This window comes from Sinohyriopsis cumingii, chromosome 11 (genome assembly GCF_028554795.1).
Source record: "Sinohyriopsis cumingii isolate HCF-2022 chromosome 11, ASM2855479v2, whole genome shotgun sequence".
Taxonomy (NCBI): domain Eukaryota; kingdom Metazoa; phylum Mollusca; class Bivalvia; order Unionida; family Unionidae; genus Sinohyriopsis; species Sinohyriopsis cumingii.
Genome location: NC_142971.1, coordinates 37,678,926 through 37,701,197, shown reverse-complemented (window position 1 = coordinate 37,701,197; position 22,272 = coordinate 37,678,926).

Here is a 22,272-nt window from a genome sequence, read left to right as displayed (position 1 = left end):
TTTGATCATCGAACTTCTTTTTACAAAATATATGAAGATTAAAAATCTCAAAGTTCATGTGACTGAGAGAAGATTTGGAAAGGACCGGGATAAACCAGGTTATGCTGACATGCTGACACTCTGAGTTCAATCAGTCACTTGATTATATGATGAAATCTGTTTTATTGGTATAACAGAATGGCTAATTTAACTGCATTTTGCATAATTTTTTAAATTCCGTTTCTAAGAGAAAGTGCATCATTCAATTGTCATGTTCGGTTTCATTTTGTTTATGTAATTGATTACATTGGGTTTTTTTTACATACCAGTGTTTGTGTTGTTCTATTCTGTATCTTTGCTCTGATCTTTGTTACTCCATTCATTAATTTTATATTTTATTGCATTGCTTGCTCTTTCCAGGCAAGGACACAATGGTCAATCATCTCCAAGATAATGATAACCATAACACCATAGAGGTGAGGAAATTTATCATATCACACCCTGTGCCCTAACACCCAAAAATGCTTTTCCTACCCACATTTCAGGTGAATCTGGAAATAGTCACCAGAAGACAATGGGTTAATTTCAGTGACTTCACCAAATTTGAATATTCCTTATTTATTAAATCATATTGCACTTTAATTACAAAAATAGCTATTCCTCGACACTTTCTGAAACATATATGAAAAATCAATTAGCTCATTATTGCTTGTTCCCTACTTCCAAGCTCCATTTATAATACACAGTACACCAAAGCAGGTGGTATTACAGAAAGGAGAAAGACAGTTCTATAATCATACCAAACATTTAGATTTTCTGCTTAACATAGACAAAGAACCCAATAATTTTTGAGATCCTATTTCTTTTGCACTGAAAATTACCAGTTTCAGTACCGGAGTTTGTGTACAAATTATAGACATTTTGGCCTCTGATATAAATTCAGACATGTCTGAACTGCACCCAGAAAATTGAACATATGCACAAAGTAGAATAAATTTGAGATAAGCAGTAATAGAGTCAGGAGATGAAACTCATGGGTCCAATATGCAAAAAAGGAAAGAAGAAAGATAAAAGATAAATGAAAAATTGCCAGTCAAAAACATCTTTATGCACCTAGATATCTGGCTAAATGAAACTATTCTGGAAACAGATGTGTTTGGATGCATTCAGAAGTAACCCAAAAAATGCATTTGCTTCCCGCTTTTCAGGTGAAAATCAAAAGAATCTCAAGGGAACAATGAGTTACAAAAAAGGTGTTTGAGATTGATATTTTCCCATTGAACTTCATCCAAATAAATATGCAAAATTGTTTTTTTTTATAGCAGTTTGCTTGTCATGCATGTCAACCAATGCATTAGCATAATTTCTTCTTATTTGTATACCACTAATTTATTTCTGGATTAAATGGTTTTACAATTATATAGATAAGTAACTAAATGAATTCTTTTTTATCTTCATTTTAAATTTTTGTATTTCTGTCATTATTGCCCTCTTTCTTTCTGGTCTTTTATGCCATGTTCCTGTATCATATGTAGTCTTGGAAATAGCACATTTTACAAGGAAACTGAATCCCCAAGAATGATTACATGTATTCAGGAAATAGCACAATGATTCAGTAACTTGAGAATCTTTGATTCTCAAAATTTACTAAAAAATATGCTACAATATTTGTGAAAATGTTACAATTTTAAAATGTGATGAAAACTCTTTTTTAAATTGGTATTTACTGAATTTTGATCCTTATAGATCCTATTATCAGTGTTCCATTAGTTGTCATTATTCTGGGATCAATAATCAAGATTTCAGCAATATGCCAGTTGAATGGAAAGGGAGGTCTCATTTAAAAATGGTAACCTACACAGTTTGTTGAATTGGTCCACAATAAATCAAGCAACAAGTACATGAAGCTTGTTTAAACAGATCTTTGGAAATGTCCAAATCTTACAAATTAAGGAAACTGGTTAATATACATTAGTTTGGTTTTCTTTTATTAGCTAAATTTCAGCTTATCATCATAATCACTGTCAATTGTTCACTGTGATGCAGTTAACTCGAGTTAACTGACAGTTACCAGCAAGTTCTTTTTCATTTCTATCAGCGTAAAAGTACAACTAATTTTTTATGCAGTAGATGACCCAGCATGTACACTTCTTGACTGAAGTTTATTGTAATGCAGATATTTTGAACAATTAAAATGAAGATCTATGCAGCATTTATTTCCTGGTCAGGTACCTAAAGCAGGGTACCTGTTAGAGGTATGTGTACATTAATCAACAGTTACCCTGGGCAACCACTGGATAATTTGGGACTGTTTGAAAAATTGCATATAGAATTTGAATGCAGGGAACTAAAAAGAGTCTTAGATAATCAAGCTATTAAATTCTATGCTGATAATGCACATAATAGCCCAATCAGGAATTATTTGGTATGGTATCCCTCCATTTTGAAACTGTTATCCTACTCAATTAATGATTATTGTTCCAAGTCATAGAACAGTGCTATGGTTACTGTTACAGGAGGAACTATGCCATGCATACTGGCAGATGTTTATTGACTACATCGGTGGCAGCGTTAGCTGAGCATAATGCTTATATAGGTTTGGTGTAGTGGGTTATAGTTGACAAATTGACCAGATAATTGCCATACTCCCCATATAAGAAATGGAATAATCCACCACCAGACTTCATAGTCTGCTCTGGCTTGAGTCATATGTTCTGCTACTTTAAGGTAGATTGACAATGGAGCTGAATGGAAACGGCAAAAAATCTGTAAATTGATGTTTCATTTGTTGTATGGTCATTAAATCTAAGAGCTGCAGTTGATACAGGTTAGGGGAAAATCAATTAGATTTGATAGTAGTTTTATTCCTACTTGTATATCATACAAGAGTGAGTGTTGATTTATATGGTGCTTTTGATATAGAAGCGTAATTCTTTCTTGGGACTGAGGAATACCAAACTATTTGGTGCTCTGCATTTAGTTTGTGCAGTAAGAGAGCATAGTCCTCCTATACAACTCTGGGAACAGAATGGAGCACTTTTATCACTTCGTGAATTTCCTTGTGCTGTGGGATGCATTAATTTGTCCCTCCTTCCTGGGAAGTGAAGTCAACATATATTCAGCACAGTATGTACAATCATTTTTTCTTCTTAGTATAGAACTAAATTTAATAGTAACTGTGAAATTACGTATATCTTTCAATCCCATGGGTTACAAATTTTTAAAAAGAAAATGAGTTTCATAGTTAAAACATGATCTAGTGTATTATCCCAATCATCAAGATTAAGTTTATATTTCTCAAATCTGTTTAGTAATGTTTAAATATTAAATATGACAGACCCATAATAGCAAGAAGCTTCAGTGAATCATTTTCCATGTACTGTATATATGGTAGTTATCCATTATAACATGTCTCATTATAACACTGTTCCTGATATAACATAGGAATGAGCATTTTTCCCATTATACTGGCTGGATTATATTTATTACATGTTGTACCCCAATATTATGTGGCCTTACATATATCACAATATTATTATGTCTCCTTGTAATGTTACAGAGGTGGACCAGTGTTAGTAAAAATTCTTGAACTTTGTAACTTGTAGATGCATTTATTGATGAAAGATTGCATCAGACTGGTTTGTACTTATTTTGTTAACAGTAAGAAATATGGAATGGCTAATTAAATATTGTTGGATAGCAAGGTTTAGGTGTATTGACCTCCTGAGTTACAATTTAAGTTCTGCATTTTTCCAAGAAAAATAGCTTCTTTAATGATTAGTTTGGTAGTTATCCTATAAATTGAGCATAAATTGATCTCATAAATACAGTTGATTAGCAGATATTTATTACATTATAATAGAATTAGTTCATTATTGTGATAATGCTGTTTCAAGTGTTAGCAGAATATATTGAAAGTAAATCAAACATTTAAAGACTTTTAAAAATTGATTTAATAATACTGCCCAGCAACTGTTGACTGAATAAAATTCTATAATAATTACATGGTACTAAAACTAGATTCCCTAGTTTTATTGGAAACCATCAATTGTTTTACAAGTCCGTGTCATTTGGGATACCATTTTTGGCTGGATCAGACCTCAAACCTGGATCTGCATCATACTAGATGGGTTGGTTAACAGAGCCATTGCACCAGATCCATTCCGTTGACATATTAACCAAGGTTTTCAGAGAGTTATCTCTGTGTCTTTATTATAGGTGATCATTCATTTGATCCATTCCTTTGACATAGTATACAAGATTTTCAGACAGTTGCCTCTGTGTCTTTATTATATGTAATCATGCAGCTTTTCAAAAGATGAAAATCAAACTCTGGTAAAGAATGGCTGCATATTGTGTGGTCTCAACATTGTCAACAAATGGAAAACATTGTCACCAAATGAAAAACATTGTCACCAAATGGAAACATATCTGGCCAGACTAGGGTTCAAACAATATTGGACCTTCCTCTCTACCATATGCATTCATTTATTGGTGGAGTAAAACTGCAAACAACAAAGATTGTGATCTGCTGTAGCATAATACGCCCACAGATCAGGGTCTCTGCTGTTTATTCAACTGATTACTCCTAACAAACTGCACAAACCCAGATCTGTCAGCACCTTATGCAACAGTAAATCTGGGTCTGGGTCATGAATCATAATCATATTCAAAATAACATGATTTGTATGCCAAAATTTTAATTTTCATACATCTATTACTAAGTAATGGATACCAGGACCAGTTATCTGCCATTGTAAAGTCAAATTCCTTGAGGTCATACACAGTTTGTCCACCATGAATGGTTTATGAAATACTGAAAGCCAGACTTATGCATATTAATATGTCACAGGCTGCATACCATTTCATTTGTATATTACATATGTTACATGCTTCATCCCATTTCATTTGTATAGTATTATGTTACAGGCTGCTTCTAATTTCATTTGTATATATGTTACAGGCTGCATCTAATTTCATTTGTATATATGTTACAGGCTGCATCCCATTTCATTTGTATATTATGTTACAGGCTTCTTCCCATTTCATTTATATATTAATATGTTACAGGCTGTTTCCCCATTTCATTTGTATAATATGTTACAGGCTTCTTCCCATTTCATTTGTATATTACATATGTTACAGGCTGCATCCCATTTCATTTGTATATTACATATGTTACAGGCTGCATCCCATTTCATTTGTATATTACATTAGTTACAGGCTGCTTCCCATTTCATTTGTATGTTATTATGTTGCAGGCTGCATCCCATTTCACTTGTATATTAATATTTTAAAGGCTGCTTCCTATTTTATTTGTATATTAATATGTTGCAGGCTGCATCACATTCAACTTGTATGTTATATTATAGGCTGCATCCAATTTCATTTGTATATTAATATGGTACAGGCTGCATCCCATTTCATTTGTATATTAACATGTTGCAGGATGCAACCCATTTCGCTATTTTGTTGTAATGTGTATTCAAAATAATTGGCATGGTGATGATTGCTTGTGATCGGTTCTTATATATATTTTTCTTGCTGAAAGTATGTTTCTAGGAGAATAAGAGACTATAAAATTTAAGTGGGTCCCTGGGTGTCCAATTTGTCTAAGGCACTCACCTTTACTGATCACTGCCATCTCATGTCTAACTGTTGGGGTCTGAGTCCCAATTTAAAATTTAAGTTAATATATTTGTACAGAATCTTACTGAAAATAAAGATCAACTTTGTAATGTCTAATCATTAAATCCTCACTTAGACAAATTGGAAGAGCTTTACAATAATCACATACCTCCATCAAATGGTTGGTTTCCAAAAGGTAACTTTATTGGGAAATGTTGGATTTTACATTTGGTATGGTGAGACTTTGAAAGATTTTCAGCCTTCTCTGTTATTATTTAGAGGGGTTACAGCCACTGATGGTCAACATTTGCTAACTTTCATTTCTGCAGATGAACTTAATCAAGGATTTTTGTTACTTCCACCACAATTTGGCATGCAGCTCTGTATTGATGAAATCTTAAATGATTTTGATTTCCAACATTCCACATCATCATTTAAAGGAGGTTTAGCCCCTGATTGCCAGTTCTCTTGACTTTGTTTTCTGTAGCACAACTTTAGCAAGATTTTTTGGATTTACACTAAATTTTGTTTCTTCCATTTACTAATAGGACTTTAAGCCTGCTTGATTTCCACCATTCCATGAAATCATTTACTAGAGCTGTGTCCCATGGTTGTCCATCTGTCTATCTTTTTTCAGCAGCATAATATTACCAGTCTTTGATGGATTTCAACTATACTGTGGTTTTCTAGTTCCTAGCATTCCATGACATTTACAGGAATTGTGCTTCCAGAATTCCCATCCTCCTAACTGTTGATAAGATAATTGTTGAATTTCAACCAGCATCTTCATATTGATGAGACCTTGATTGAGTTAAATTCCCAGCATTCCATGACATTTACAATAATTATGTTCCCAGAATGCAATGAACATCCTTCTGACTTTTGATAAGGTAATTGTTGAATTTCAACCAAATTTGGGGGTCATTTTTATAATGATCAGACCTTAAATGCATTTCATTTGATTTTCACCATTTCACATTGCTATTTAGATGAGTTATGTCCCCTGATTGCCCACCCTCTATTGAAGTTCCTGCCAAGCATATTGTAATGAGCAGAGCCATTTATGATGTACCCATCATTAATAGCTATAGTTTTTCAAACGTCCAGGTAATAATACCTGTGCATATACTCTGAATGAGCATGGTCATTTATGATGAACCCATTGCCTATCAAAAAGCTATGGTTTTTCAAAAGTCCAGGTAATAATACTTGTGCATATACACTGTATTTTCAGGGCCCTTTATGACACACCCATCATTAATAGCTGTAGTTGTTCAAAAGTTCAGGTAATAATTAATAATACTTGTGCACGTATGATGTAAGATCCATGTACTTTACATTGATTTTTGTCAAGTGTATTTATTGGGGCATGTATGTAATGACCTTTCAAAAAAATATGGATGTATGAGGATCAAAATAAAGTGAATCATCACCATTTAAATGTGTGTAATCAATGTGTGTAATCAATTATAAAATACTACACCCATTACTGAAACAGTTGATACAGAATGACCTATTTTTCATGCAGGTTAGTTTCCATACTAATTTCGCTAAATGTGGATTTACTTTTCTACCTGAAGGCAAACACAAGGATTAATTTTGCAAAATCTGATCACCCTGAATTAATAAATAAGGAGAGAGTCAGAGGCCTGTCATTTACATATTATATTTGTTTGGCACATACATTGTTGGCATATAAATTTTGTCATGGTAACACACTAAATATGAGTCTCCATTATGATAATGTGGAAAATAATATTGGTTTTATATGTAATATTCTGATAAAATAGAAAATCATAAAGCCATTTCTTATCCTAACTTTTAGATTTTGATCTGTCTTGTATGTGTTTAAAGATGTCAAAGTAATTTTGAACTCCTGTCTTTTGCATCCTCACTCGTTTGGTTAATGTCCCACAACAGAACCCTTGTGGTAAAGCTTCTTCATGTTTCATACAAAAAAATACTGTAACACCTATCTTGGGAGACCACCCCTTTTAATAGCAAAAAGTGGTATCTAAAAGACAAGATGTCTCAGAAATGGTTTGTGCAGGAGGCCTAGTTTTCAGGGTTGAAATTCAGTTGGTTTTATGCGGGAAAAATACTCCTACCCTTTCTTTGCTTTTCATAATTTTTGCCAACATATTGCATGCATTTATCTGAAACAAATCATACAGCAATAAGAAAAACTGCATCGATCATAAACATTGACATTTTTATTTGAAGTTTGCCTTTAGTCTATTAGCATATAAATTTAAAAGTTAACTAAAGCAATATTTAACCTGTCAATGAATTGTAATGTTGGCTATGATAACACTTTCTTAATACATTTAAATATGAATGCTTGAACTGACTCTGAATCCGTCATTGCTTCCTGAAATAATAGAATAGTTAATAATAGGATTTAGATGACTACAACATTGATTTTTGACAAGTACATATGGTTTTTTTATGGCCTGCAGCTTTCAGCTCTTCATTATGCATTTAAAGGCATCAGTAACCAGATTCCATTCTATTTTGTGCTTTTCTGTTAATAAGAGTTTGCACTCCACCTGTATACTTTGTATAAAACTGCAGGTATCACAGAATTAATTTGAGGTATATATTGTTTAAATATGGCTTTGTGAAATGGTGATTAAAGTCTACAGTGTTAACTATGACTTTTGGACACAGTCATTAAGGTCTTTTTAATATGGCTTTGGGATACAGTTATCAACATCTTTTTAAAGACAGTTTTATGATACAGTCATTAAGGTCTTTTTAATATGGCTTTGGGATACAGTTATCAACATCTGTTTAAATACAGTTTTATGATACAGTGATCAACATCTGTTTAAATATGGCTTTGGGATACAGTTATTAAGGTCTGTTTTAATATGACTTTGAGATACAGTCATCAATGTCTGTTTAAATATGGCTTTGGGATACAGTCATCAATGTCTGTTTAAATATGGCTTTTGGATACAGTTATTAAGGTCTGTTTAAATATGGCTTTGGGATACAGTTATTAAGGTGTGTTTTAATATGACTTTGGGATACAGTGATCAACATCTGTTTAAATATGGCTTTGGGATACAGTTATTAAGGTGTGTTTTAATAGGACTTTGAGATACAGTCATCAAGGTCTGTTTAAATACACTTCTGGGATACAGTCAACAAGGTCTGTTTAAATATGGCTTTGGGATACAGTGATCAACATCTGCATAAATCTGGCTTTGGGATACAGTTATTAAGGTCTGTTTTAATATGGCTTTGGGATACAGTCATCAACGTCTGTTTAAATATGGCTTTGGGATACAGTTATTAAGGTCTGTTTTAATATGGCTTTGAGATACAGTCATGAATGTCTGTTTAAATATGGCTTTGGGATACAGTTATTAAGGTCTGTTTTAATATGTGTTTGGGATACAGTTATTAAAGTCTGTTTAAATAAGCCTTTGTGATACAGTCATTAAGGTCTGTTTTAATATGGCTTTGTGATACAGTCATCAAGGTCTGTTTTAATAAGGCTTTGGGATGCTGTCATCATGGTCTGTTTTAATAAGGCTTTGGGATGCTGTCATCATGGCCTGTTTAAATATGGCTTTGGGATGCAATCATCAAGGTCTTTTTAAATATGGCTTTGGGATACAGTTACTATGGTCTGTTTAAGTATGGTTTTGGGATACAGTCATTAAGGTCTGTTTAAATATGAATTTGGGACAGTCAATAAGGTTTGTTTGAATTCAGTTTTGGGATACAGTCATCAAGGTCTGTTTAAATATGGCTTTTTGATACGGTCATCAAGGTCTGTTTAAATATGGCTTTTTGATACAGTCATCAAGGTCTGTTTAAATATGGCTTTTTGATACAGTCATCAAGGTCTGTTTAAATATGGCTTTTTGATACAGTCATCAAGGTCTGTTTAAATATGGCTTTTTGATACAGTCATCAAGGTCTGTTTAAATATGGCTTTTTGATACAGTCATCAAGGTCTGTTTAAATATGGCTTTTTGATACAGTCATCAAGGTCTGTTTAAATATGGCTTTTTGATACAGTCATCAAGGTCTGTTTAAATATGGCTTTTTGATACAGTCATCAAGGTCTGTTTAAATATGTCTTTTTGATACAGTCATCAAGGTCTGTTTAAATATGGCTTTTTGATACAGTCATCAAGGTCTGTTAAATTTAGCTTTGGGATGCAATCATCAAGGTCTGTTTAAATATGGCTTTTTGATACAGTCATCAAGGTCTGTTAAATTTAGCTTTGGGATGCAATCATCAAGGTCTGTTTAAATATGGCTTTTTGATACAGTCATCAAGGTCTGTTTAAATATGGCTTTTTGATACAGTCATCAAGGTCTGTTAAATTTAGCTTTGGGATGCAATCATCAAGGTCTGTTTAAATATGGCTTTTGGATACAGTCATCAAAGTCTGTTTAAATATGGCTTTGGGATACAGTCATCAAGGTCTGTTTAAATACAGTTTTGTGACACAGTCATCAAGGTCTGTTTAAGTATGGATTTGGATAAGATCATACAGTGTGTAATGTGGTAAGGTGAAGTTAGCTCATTTAGTTACAGAAATTAATCAACCTTGAGGCATTTTGTTATGTACAATACATATATTATATACAGCACAATGTGATAACAATTTGGCTGCACACTAAAGAATAGAGTTAATCTGAAATGGAAATGTTTCATGCTCATAGCACACATACATCAGTGAGCAAATAAAAGTAAGCAAAATATGTAATTTAAAAATTCATTTGTAAAAATCTATGTATAAGCAGAGAAAAGCAAAAGGTGCTTATGTTACTTGGACCTGTTCCGAAGTCTTAAGATTTTAATCCATTAAGATTGCATGCTTTATTTTACTGGGATGTTACTATTTTACCATTATATTGAAATTGAGAAATAATTCATTTATTTGGATTTGGTATGTACTTTTTTATCTCTAACAGACTGTAAATTTTGGAGTACCATATTATTTTATACTTCTAACTGGCCGTAAGTTTCGAAGTACTCATAGTGTCTCTTTCCAGGTGAAAGATGGATGTAATACCTAGGTAGACTGGAATTGCTTTTCTGGACACTTGAACCACTTTCTGGACACATTATACATATATATGTTAAGAATATTTTTTCTTATATTGGTAAAAGAATTTAATAGTTCGATGTGTCTTGAAAATTGTCTATATATTGATCTAGAATGAAATGCAAGCCCTCTTTTTTTAGTTGTACAAGTTTTGTTATGTTTTATTTTACAGATACTACCTACAATAGTCAACTATGGCTAAATATAGCATTTATGAACTATGACCCTATACTGAAAAGGAATGAATGTTCTGACCTTAGGTAGCCAATAAGAATTAACCTTTTTTGAAACCTGGCCAATGGGAATGGACCAAGTTAGATTTTCATCTGATAATACTCCAATAATTTTATCATAAGAGGTCATATTCTGGTTACCACTAACACTGTCAAATAGAACATGGAGTTTGTCACAACTATCTATCAGAGAATTCATCATATTGGAGGAAATCCTCAGACTTTACTTTGAGATATATGCAAGGTAATACTTCTTTATGGAAAATTTTAAAAATGTATGATGGTTTTAATATCAAATACCTGTTCTATGTTATGTGAAGAAACAGATCAGTGCTGCAAACCAATAATCTTTCCAAACTACATGTTTTAAAATTATATGCTGCTGGAATAAATGTTTAGAAAAATTCCCTTGTAGGTACCCCAAAAATTTGTGAAATTATTTGGTGGTACCAATATTAGAATTAAAATGGCTTTTAAGCTGTAAACCCATTGTTGCATAAGATCTACCCATAACCACCGGGCTTCATCTTGAGAGAAGGGAAAGGTATTGTATGATACCGATACCATGAAAGGTATTGTACGATGCGGATACCATGCCCATCTTGAATATTGCTGTTCTATCAGGAGTAATAGTGATACAGAAAATCAGGAAAGATTACTGAAATTTCAAGAGCAGATAGGGTTATTCTTGATGCTGATTTAGATACACCATCAACAAATCTTGTTAAAACCCTTGAATGGCTTCCATTTCAATGGAGAACTTGGCTTCAAAAGGGTTTACTAGGGTATAAATCCTTTCATGGCTTGGCTACTGAGTATCCTAGAAGTAATCATTTTAATTTTTTGAAAGATGTGTTTGTGTGCATATATATATATATATATATATATATATATATATATATATATATATATATATATATATATCTGCCAAAACCGGATGATGAAAATAATAATGGGGCTTTGCTTTATCTGTAGTCATACTTTGAATTTTCATTCCATACAGTATTTGGTCAGCTGAATCCTCCAAGAGTTCTTAGAACTTGGGTCTAGGTCATCATCTACAGAAACAATTACTTATATGATTTTGTGCAATTCAGTACTATTTTTCTCATCTGTAATGCTTCTATAAGTTCTCTACTATCCTTTATATTAACTTATCTTTATTTTCTTATACATATTTTGTAGCTGCATTAGATCAATTATATAACTTGTAATAGTTTACTTCAGTATAAAGACAAAGCAGCATGTACAAACTGTACATCATATACATGTAAAAGATCTAAAGACCTCTAGGAAGATTGGTCAGTTGACCAAACCAGCTTCTTCCTTACATTTAATTAAATTGATAATAATAATAATAATAATAATAATAATAATAATAAAAATAATATTATTATTATTATTATTATTATTATTATTATTATTATTATTATTAAACTGTTAGATCTGTTCTTGCCGGTAAATTGTTTCAGTCATTCATTGCCCTTCATTGTTTTAAATACAGTATTTAATATCCCATAACCTTTAGGCTGGTTCCTTAGCTTGTAAATTAGTTTTCTGTGACCATTTACTGTGATGAAACATTTATTATAACCATGCTGTTTCTTCACAGTGAGGTCTAAGTGGACTGATGTTCTAGGCTGTGAAATATGTCATACATGAAGTCTTATTATCAGAGTTTCTGAAGGATTAGACTATGGTTAATCTGAATTCTGATGAAGGTCTCTAATGGCTTCTTGGCTGTACTGATGAAATTACATGAATAAGAATGTAGATGGATGTATAGTCCTCAAGAATTCATTACTTGTCTGTGTCCCAGGGGTTCTAGGTCAGAATGCCTCTATCTGTCAATAGAGGTCATTGTCTTCAAGGATGGCTGTAAAAAAGAATCACTTATAGCTATTTGGCACATTGTAGAAGGGCTACAGCAGTTGCTGAATGATTACCTCAGAAAAGTATTGATGCCCAGTAACCTCTATTACCTCTATTACCAAGGTCTGGTCTTGCATCCTTGTATACTTTGGTAACCAGACTACAGTTGGATAGCAGGACAAAAATTCATTTAATTTTCTTGTTCAGTTCTCTTGCCGAGTTGATGAATGATTTTATCAAGCCATTCTCATGGTCCATGTGATGGTGAAGTCAAGGAGTCTATATAATTCTGATATTAACTAACACATCAATCTTTAGGCCACAACTAACCTTAAAGGGCCATATGCTATCATTTGCCTTAAGGCTTTATATGGGTGATATCTTCCAGTAACCAGGCAGTGAGGCATGGCAAATAATTCCACTCCATGATTTCAGCAGCATGAATTTTTTTCTGAATTCTTCCATGTGTACAAATATTATTTAAACATTGTTCAGGTTATCTATAGCAGATAGGAATAAGCTTCAGATTTTCCTTCAATAATCAAAAACTGGTTTAGATCATACCTAAACCAAAAGTATCAGCTAGTAAGCGTTGGTAATATTAGCTCTCAAACTCACACTATTCATTCTGGGGTCCCTCAAGGCTCAGCTTTAGGCCCTCTTCTCTTCCTTATCTATATCAATGATCTACTATTAAGTAATGAATCCACAAATACAGATTTGTTTACAGACATGCAATCTTGTATACTTCTAGTTCTGATACTGAAGTTATCCAAATGAGATTAAACTCAGACCTTATTAGAGTCCAAAACTGGGCACAACAAAATAGGACGGTAATTAATGAAGGCAAAACAAAATATTTGATTTAGGGGACATCACAAATCTACATAAGTCAGGGAACTCATAAGTATCTCTTGCAATAAATAATTATCCATTAGAAAATGTCAAAGATGAAAAACTTGTAAATAAGAATCAGTTAGATAGTAATTTATAATGGGATGAACATATTGATAAGTTTTATAAAACACTGTCATCCAAAATTGCCCTGCTCAGCAAAGTCAAGAAATATTTACCTATGGAAACTCGCAATCTATACTACAAGTCATATATTCTTCCAAAAATGGATTATTGTTCTAATGTATGGTGAAACTGTGCTAAATCTGAGCTTGACAGGATTTGTAAACTTCAGAAATAAGCAGCACATGTAATTTTAGATGCATCTGTTGATCATCCCTCAGATTCATTATTTACAGAACTCAAATGTTTCACAATATATGACAGGATAGATTTTCACAAGGCAGTTCTTTTATATAAATATCTACATGGAACTGCACCAGAGTATCTTCAGGACTTATTCAGGCCTTTTTCAACACAATACCAGTTGAGATCAATATCACATGGAAACCTTCTAACACCAAAACCAAGAACAGAGCAATTTAAAAAACTTCCATTATACTATGGTACAGTTCTGTGGAACAAGCTTCCACTACACGTTAAATCTGCTGAAAATATTAGAGCATGTAAGAAGAGATATCATGAGCATGTATGTGTTTCAAATAGATAACGGAATTTAGTATTTTAATACTAAACATGTTAAAATAAACAGTAATTATTGCTGTTTTTATATATTGTGCATTGTTATACTCTCCTTAATAGGGCCTCAAGGGAGAATAGTCCTTGATTAATGAGCCACCCTCTACAAATAAAACATTATTATTATTATTATTATTATTATTATTATTATTATTATTATTATTATTATATGAAAGATCATTATTTCTATAATTGTCAGGTCACTGAAGCAATGCCAACATACTTCAGACTAAGGGCAACTGCAGAAATTGGGGGGGGGGGGGCAAACATAATGGTCAGCTATTAGTTTTTAAGGGTGTACAGCCAAAATAATTAGAGGTGAAATCCCCCTTGCCCCTATGTGTGGGCACCCATGTTTCAGAAAATCATGCTGATTATTAGAGTATGGCATTCCCCTGGTAAAAGACATCCCAGAGATAAGGCACTGTTTTGCAGGCCATGCACAATGTTGCCAATGTCTAGTGAAGGAGAAATATATTCTTGTTGGATGTATTGACTTCAACACTGAGACAGATGCTTTTTATTGTGAACTCAATCAAGAAACTTTATCATCATGTACCATCGGAGAAACTCATGGTCCTTTTGAGGGAATGCAGATTATATAACAAATATTTACCATATGCTTTTAAGAATGTTTGATTTTTTACCTTTTTTTATTTATTTTATAGAGAATTTTGACATCTGTAACTTTTAACTTCTATCATTTATTACCTTACGCGTTTATTCTGGAAGGCTTTATTTTGTTCATTTTTTTATTTTTATATTCATGTATCATGTGCCATGCAGTTAATAATGAGTAAGCTAGAAAATGTCAGAAAATGTAAGAAAATGGTTTCAAAAAGTGAGTCTTAGATGGCTGATATTTGATAGTTTTTCCTCACACAGTGATATATCACAGGTACAAGATGTTTTATGTATTAAATAAATAAGATTGGTGGAATGTTTGGTTATTTGATAAGTTCAGTATTAATTGATACATTATCCTATTCATTAATTGATTAATGCAAAAGCAGATTGGACAAAATACTTTATACCACATCCAACAAAAGGAAGGCAGATAATAGTATGTACTTTTGAACTATCAAGGTACTGAGTTTTCCACTTTTGTAATTAATTAAGCAAGTGAAAGTGGTGGGGTGGGTGTCATCGCATGCAGTCTTAGTCAGAATGGAGATTTGTATTAAATAACAAGTTTGAGTTAATTTAGTTAATTTAATAGTCTAATTAGTTTTGGAAGAATTTTAAATTTAAGGAAACATTTATTGTACATATAAATTTGTTGATCAATATCGACCGTTCTGGCCTTAACACAATAAAATAAATGTTGGAACAAACGATCTATGTTAGCATGCAATGTTTTCTATTATTGCTTTGCATCAAGGCACAGAGTATTTTATATTCAGACATTTTTTTCAGGCACTTTCATGAAATGTACCTGAAGTCTGTGTAAGAAAAGATGCCTGGCAGATCAATGAAATGTACCTGAAGTCCATTAAAAAAATATGCTAGACTGACCAAACTGATACTATAACATTTTAGTGCAGAACTGAATTACCATCTAGTGTTGGTGTATGCAGGGTATGCGGGGTTTTTCATACAGCAGTTTCACTGAGCTAAGAATGTGTGTGAACTGATGATCGACATGGAATCAAATAGTTACATGTACATTTGTTGGGCACACTATCAAAATTTATTTACATTTATAGAACAATGTGATTGTCAATCTATGTTGTATATGGATATTTCAAAAAGTCTGCTAAATCTTGATTCTTTATATATAAATTAAATTTTTATGATCTGCATAGGCACAGTTTGGCAATTAACTGTAATCACAAGTTGATTAGCATGCATCTTAAATATGTGTGCAAGGGAGGCAACCTCAGATAGCGTTAACTTGTCCAATTATAGGTCTAGCACAATTGTTAATTCAGTCATTGTAATCACACAGGTGTCAGTTGACTTATGCAATGTTGACATGCCTAGATTTCCCATTAACACAATTTCATATGAATTTTTTTAAATTTAATGTTAGTGAAAACTAACAAATAATGAAACTATAATGCAAAAACATTAGCATTTATAAACAGTGAAAATGGTTGGTATTAAAGTTAATATAATTACATATATTTCAATGAAAATTATCAACAGTGATACCCAAATATTTGAGTTATGCAATTTTGAGGCATGCAGTCACTCTTGGGAATACATGCAATTTTGAGGGATGCAGTCACTCTTGGGAATACATTTATCGTGCAGGTCAGAAGATATACTATCTGGTATTTCAAAAGTAAAAAGTGAAAAATGAAAATTGTTATTGCATATTTTTCAGGATTCTTAAAATGCTTAAAACATGTGAATGACTTAGTTCAGTATGAAACATCCTCATGACCATTGTAAGGATATTTTACCTAACACGTTATATTCTGCAACAACTTGTCTTAAAATTGAATCCTCCCATAATAAGAAGTAAACAACATACCATCATAAATGAAATAACTGCAAGTTGAGTGCGGTACAGTGTGCTCATTTTCAGTAGTTTATAAGTTGAGTGAGGTACAGAGTGCTCATTTTAAGTATAGTTTAAAAGTCAAGTGAGGTATGGAATGCCCATTGTCTGTGATTTTTAAGCTGAGTGAGGTAACAAATGTCCATTGTCAGTTGTTTAAAAGTTGAATGAGGTATGGAATACCCATTGTCAGTGGTTTGTATACAAGTTGAATGAGGTATGGAATGCACATTGTCAGTTGTTTGTATACAAGTTGAAAGAGGTATGGAATGCACATTGTCAGTGGTTTGTATACAAGTTGAATGAGGTATGGAATGCACATTGTCAGTGGTTTGTATACAAGTTGAATGAGGTATGGAATGCACATTGTCAGTTGTTTGTATACAAGTTGAATGAGGTATGGAATGCACATTGTCATTGGTTTGTATACAAGTTGAATGAGGTATGGAATGCACACTGTCAGTTGTTTGTATACAAGTTGAATGAGGTATGGAATGCACATTGTCAGTTGTTTGTATACAAGTTGAATGAGGTATGGAATGCACATTGTCAGTTGTTTTTATACAAGTTGAGTGAGGTATGGAATGCACATTGTCAGTTGTTTGTATACAAGTTGAATGAGGTATGGAATGCACATTGTCAGTTGTTTGTATACAAGTTGAATGAGGTATGGAATGCACATTGTCATTGGTTTGTATACAAGTTGAATGAGGTATGGAATGCACACTGTCAGTTGTTTGTATACAAGTTGAATGAGGTATGGAATGCACATTGTCAGTTGTTTGTATACAAGTTGAATGAGGTATGGAATGCACATTGTCAGTTGTTTTTATACAAGTTGAGTGAGGTATGGAATGCCCATTTTCAGTGGTTTGTATACAAGATGAATGAGGTATGGAATGCACATTGTCAGTGGTTTGTATACAAGTTGAATGAGGTATGGAATGCACATTTTAATGGTTTTCATACAAGTTGAGTGAGGTATGGAATGCCCATTGCCAGTGGTTTATGTATAAGTAACCATCAGATGGAAGCCTGCTTACTAAATCTGAGGAAAAATTGGAGTTTTTGTTCACTTTGATTAAACTGCATTGTTTTGGTTATTGTTTACCATGTGGCAAATGATTTTTTAACTTAGAACTATAAAGCCCTGTTTTTTTTTTCTTTCTGATCCAATTTTATAAAACTTGGAATATATGCCATATCATCAGTGTCTTGAACAAGTTCAATAATGAGTTTATTTTGGATCTAATTAACTAAACGCACTGCCACTCATCGAACCATACTTCCGATACCAGTTTGATTAAAGTTGAAACATGTGTTAATACAATCAAGATTTTGGATGGGTTCAATATAGTGACAGAAATCAACACATATTATTGTTGTAATCTTGAATCTGTCTGAAAATATTTTACAGCTCTGGAAGCCATACCTATGATTGCAGATTGTGTTAGTAATGAGCAAAGTCCATTTATTTTTATGAGAGTCTTGGATGTGATTGGCTGAGTTTGTTACCACTCAGGAAGCAAAAAATATCATCTAATTTTGATCAACACTGGAATGTGGGCTTATACCATAAAGGTCATAGGCAAATTTGAAGGAAACAGGATTCATGCATATTAATAAGGTGATCAATGGATCCCACTGAATGAGCGTGTTACAATTCTTAAAGCAATAACATTGATCTTTTGGGTTTATTGTCGTGAAGGCATGTTTGACATTATTGTGAGCACAGGAGACTGCATACAATGTCTTATCTATAGAAAATATTTTTATGACGATGTATTATAACTGGTCAAATCAACATGATAGAAACTTGGGAGATAGTATAAAGATGGTCAGCTGTCAAGTGTTGTTGTTGTTGTTTGGAGTTTAAGACCATTTTCCAACACATGATAAATTATGCATGGTGGCCAGTATATATGATAGTGGAAGAACCTGAGAAAAGACCTGAAAGTACTTCTGAACAATGGGAAGCTACTGGCATGCTTTCTCACATACCAATAGCTGCATTGGTGTTGTGTTACGTAAGCCAGTAGAGAAAACCATTTATTTTCCAGTACATCTATTCACAGAGTTTCTCAGAATATTTTCTTACTTTTTGATGCAACTAATTATACCTTGGTTAATATTTCTAAACTTTAATGATTTGGTGTCCACATTAATTTGTATAAAATGTATCTATTAAATGCTTTTAAATGGTGGACATCTGTTCCAAAAAACACCAGATTAAATAAGCACTAACAACATGCACTCTAAAATTTCAAATCTTTTGCAAATTACACCCACTTAGATTTATTTTAAGTACTGAAACAGATTGCTACTCTATTGTTACATATATTTCAAGTACAAAGAGAGATTGCAACACAAATATTAAATTTATTTCAAGTGCAGAGGCAGACTGATATACAGTTATTACCTTTAATGTATTTGAAAAGACAGACTGCCACACAGTTTTTGCTTTATTCTGTGCAGTATTTGGTGGTAATGTGGGCACATTCCTTGCCATAGGTAAAGCTGTGCATATTCATGTTTGCACTGTCATGAGAAATGTTAAATGTGGTACATTGATTTCTCTACATTAATGTAATAATAATTGATGGTGGTGATGATGACGATCACAGTGATGAGACAAAAATACCAGTATCTCTCTTACAGTTTACACTATTGGCTACATTTTAGTATTTTAACAATTGTTTGCTCTCACACACACAAACATGCATAGAAACATACACACACACACACACACACACACAGCATAAAGGTAGAGATTGTTTTTAAGTTTTGCTATTTATAATGCTATATACACACTGATGGATGCATAAGGTAAAGAATGAAAAGTTTGCATGTTTTTTCTTTGTTGTAAAGTAAGATGTTTAGTTGTTAAATTTCATTAAAGGAGTATGTTTCAAGCCGACATGCAATAATACTGCAGTGTGAGTCACATAGACAAATATCAAAATACAACAATGAAAAACAAAACATTTAGTGCTTAGACAATTAATTATGGGAAGGAATATGTAACTCCTGTCTGGTATGTTAGTTTGGGGTGCCCACTTAGCACAAAAGACATGCAGACCATGATCAGTTGAACATTTGATATTTAGTATATGTGTACCCTAACCACTTTGGGGATACAGTTTGGTAACCTAAGTGTTCCCTTAAAGAAGATGGCAGTATGGTAAAATACTAGCAGCAATCAATATTCCTCTGGTCACAACTTTTATGCAAGAGCATTTATATGTCATCCTTAAAATAGATGACTTTTTTGTGTGATGATTTTCCTCCCTATGAGACAATGTATTCCCATGAAATGGACTAGGTCTTTTGAATACTGAAATAGCAAGTGATGTAGTAATGATGGGTAAGTGTTACCTAATTAACATTAGTTCCCACTCTAAGAAAACTACAAAATGCAAATTCTTTGTAAAAGTCTCATGTTAACCTACCGAATAAATGGACTAGGTCTTTTCTTCATGAAAAAGCAAGCTATGCAATAATAATGGCTGGTAAGTGTTACATAATTAAAATTAGTCCCCTTCTCCAAGAAAACTATATAATGCTAGTTATATGTAAAACATCAGGCCCTAACCTTCAGAAGAAGCCAACTAAGCTGGAAATTAAATGCCTGCAGTGCAAAATGGTTTCAATCTATTCCAGTACTTTAGGATTCATGGTAATAATTCAGTTCCCATAGTAAACCTATGCAAACACCATGATATTACAAATCCAATAACTTAAAAATTTTGAATGCTCATGATCAAACTTATATTTATCAGTATAGGTAAAACCTGGTAGTCAGCTTCTGAGTAGAGGAAAGGATATGAGCCATGTCATTTTGTGGACCTGCATGTGTTTGAAACATGTGCTTTCAATTCTGCACCAAAGAGTCATTTGCAAATTTTAGCAATGAGTGTTCCAAACTCAAGATTGTTAAGGATTGAAATTCCATTAACAAAACAATGTCTCTTTTTTTTTCTCACTTACAACTAGGACAAGCTCTCAAAAGATTCTTTTTCCTACAACATAACTTACATTATTAACCAATCCTGATCAGGCAAACCCATATATACTCTATTTTATATTCACTCATTTCCAGGCTGGTTCCCATTTTTCCATATTATTAGTACCATGTGTCCTTTAGTGCACATGAGCAGTTCAAGTAACATATTGGTAAGAATGGTATTTTTGAAAATCTTTACTATTCTGTATTAGTATTAAGATATTCTAATAAATTTCTGTTTTTATGAGACTGCCATTATGATGTTATCTATCTGTTCATCCATCGGTGTGTCACCAATTTTGTTTTCTGAGTTGTCCACCATTTACAGTTACCAAACTTTGTGGATGGATTACATTTGGAATAAGGAAGAATGATGGTTTGTGCACAACAACTTTTATTCTCCAGAATCTGCATTTACCAAACTTTGTGGTGGTGTGCACTTGGGTCAAGGATGAAGCATATACCTTTTTCAAGGTAAATGTCAGGGTCATTGATGAAAGAACAATGTGCATTCGACAGAGCAACATTGGTTGTGCATCATAAACCTGGACCAAACTTTAGTAATGGTTTACAGGAAGCCTTTTTATTTTGGGTCAGAGTCATGGAATGATAGAAGAGTGCCTAGATTTCTGCACATAGAAGATTATTAAACACGGCAATATATATTGTCACGTTTGCTAAGCCTAGCTATAAAGTCATGTACAAGCTATAATCTACTGTCTTATAAATATTACTGCAGCCAATTGTTTGATGTCAAAAGATTGCCGCAGGCTAGTGTTAATCTCTTATGGAATGTTAGCATGACCAACCAGAGGACCAGAAACTAGAGTCAATGAAGGCGACCATCCACATCATTTGACAAAGACTTGTAGTTACCAAACGTGTGTGTTATAGCTTAGTCCTAAGATCAGAGAGCAGCCCGTGGGGTGAACGAGGTGGTGTTCCCATCCATCCCCAAATTGACAGACAGTGAGATGGACATTATCTGCTAAGTTTGATTGGATCAGGTCACAGTGATATCCAATCAGAAATTGAGATAGGGGCATCATTACAATTCAATGCAAATTATACCTTTGAACTTGTAAATGAAAAGTCAGTCTCATCTAGGAAGATTGTTGAGCAGTATAGTATAGGGTTGTTCCAAAAGAGCAACTCGTAATTTGGCGGTAAAATTCAGAGGTATATTCTCAGGAAAGAAAAAGCTTTGAAAAGGTCAGCAAGTTATTTTGCAGAATATTATGGCATTATTATTGCAACTTTTTGTAGTATGTATATTTAATTACTAGGATTGTTTAGTTTGTAGAATTACCTTTGTAATGTTTCATTTACATGTGTATTTAAGAAATGGGCTTGAGTATTACGTAGAGAATTTATAGTTAGATT